This window comes from Apium graveolens, chromosome 8 (assembly GCF_009905375.1).
Source record: "Apium graveolens cultivar Ventura chromosome 8, ASM990537v1, whole genome shotgun sequence".
NCBI classification, from domain to species: domain Eukaryota; kingdom Viridiplantae; phylum Streptophyta; class Magnoliopsida; order Apiales; family Apiaceae; genus Apium; species Apium graveolens.
In genome coordinates, this window is record NC_133654.1 from 191,141,482 (window position 1) to 191,143,317 (window position 1,836).

The following is a 1,836-nucleotide window of genomic DNA, read 5'->3' on the forward strand; positions in this document are numbered from 1 at the left end:
GATGATGAGTTCGGTTATAAACTAATCGTTATCATGGGGTTCTAGCGGATTTACGTATGGATTTCAATAGTTAAATTATTTCGATACCTTAGCGTGTGGTGATTGTATGATATCCTAGTATTGGTTGTGCTTCTCCATCTTATGATCATCGCGAACTTATAAGATAGCGTGTTAATCTCTATTGAAGCGAAAATGAATATAGAGGTTTAGAACTTGCCATGCTAGTATAGGTTCATGTATTTGATATGCATGATTCGTAGGTAATTTTAACCATCTTACTTCCCCTATGTAATCATGATAGATAACTTGCGCATTAAACCGTTATGTTGTCAAACTCTATAGACATATAGGGTCTCAATATAATTGGTGTCTATTCAGCTTCTATCTCATTTGTGGATGTCTGGTAGTAGGGTATTTGTACAACGAAAGTTGGCGTTTACTAGTTTTGTGTTATCTGATTAGTTGTCATCACCATTGCATGCTAAGGTAAAGAACAAAAAGGTTGTTGAATAAAGTAGTAATGAAGTTAGAATCCCATGTTTGTGTTATATAAGTAATCAACCCTTTTAATCTGTTAATTAATTGCATGTTAGTTAATATTTTAGTTATAAAAAATCTCAACTTGTTATTCGTCTTAGCATTGAATAATAACCATATCATTATTGCGTAAGTACACATTCTTAAATTAACCTAAACCGGTCTATGTGGGAATGAACTAGAAAGTATTCTATATTACTTGCGAATGCGTATACTTGCACCTCTGTCGGGGACTCGGTGTTAATTTTTTAGTTTATGTGCTTGACATCAGTGGTCATTAAATTTCAGTGACTCGGATATTTACTTACGTGTTTACTTGTTGCTTTTTCAGGTACTCTAGAGAGCGTTTATGCAAACGCGTTCTCGATCTCGAAAGAGAACACTAGATAAAGCGGAGGAAGAAGTTTTAGTAGAGGAAGAAGTTCTTGTAGAATAGGAGAAAGTTAAAGAAGAAGCTCTTGTTACAATGGGTGAACAAGAAGCAAATATAAAGGCTTTGATGGACTACTCTCAGCCAAAAATCAATGATATTCAGTATAGCATTGTCAGACCAGCCATCACGACTAACACTTTTGAAATCAAGGCTAGCACGATTCAGATGGTGCAGAACTCGGTTCATTTTGGGGGTTCTCCAACGGAAGATCCCAATATGCATATTAGAGATTTCATCGAGATTTGCGACACTTTCAAATTCAAAAATATTTCTGAAGATGTTATTAAGTTGAGGCTTTTCCCATTCTCTCTAAGAGATAAAGCTAAGTGTTGGTTGCATTCTCTACCACCAGGCTCTATCACCAAGTGGGAAGATCTTGCTCAGAAGTTTCTCACTAAATCCTTCCCTATGGTGAAGACAGATGCTATCAGGAATGCTCTTACTCAATTTGCGTAGCAATCGGGAGAATCTTTGTGTGAAGCTTGGGATCGTTATAGGGAGATGCTTAGAAAGTGTCCTCATCATGGGATGCCTGAGTGGATGATCATTAACTGCTTTGATAATGGTTTGGGTGCGACTTCTAGACCCATGCTTGATGCAGCATCAGGTGGAGCCTTATGGGCTAAGAGCTATGATGAAGCTTATGATTTGATTGAATTGATGGCTTCTAATGAATACCAGAACCCTTCTCAGAGACTGACTCAAGACAAGGTAGCAGGAATCCTGGAGGTAGATGCAGCTACTTCTCTAGCTTCTCAGTTTAAGGCTTTGACGATGAATGTGGATTCTTTGGCTAATTATGGAGTTAGTCAGATCACTAGTGTCTGTGAGCTTTGTGCTGGTGCGCATGAGACAGAGCAGTATGC

General features: G+C 37.9%; 1 non-coding gene across 1 annotated transcript; it reads right to left on the reverse strand.

Moving 5' to 3' along the window:
- Positions 1–1,393: 1,393 nt before the first annotated feature.
- LOC141681092 (small nucleolar RNA R71) lies at positions 1,394–1,500 on the reverse strand. The gene has a single exon (XR_012558534.1). It is a non-coding gene; the product is annotated as a small nucleolar RNA R71 (small nucleolar RNA).
- Between the last annotated feature and the right edge of the window lie 336 nt (positions 1,501–1,836).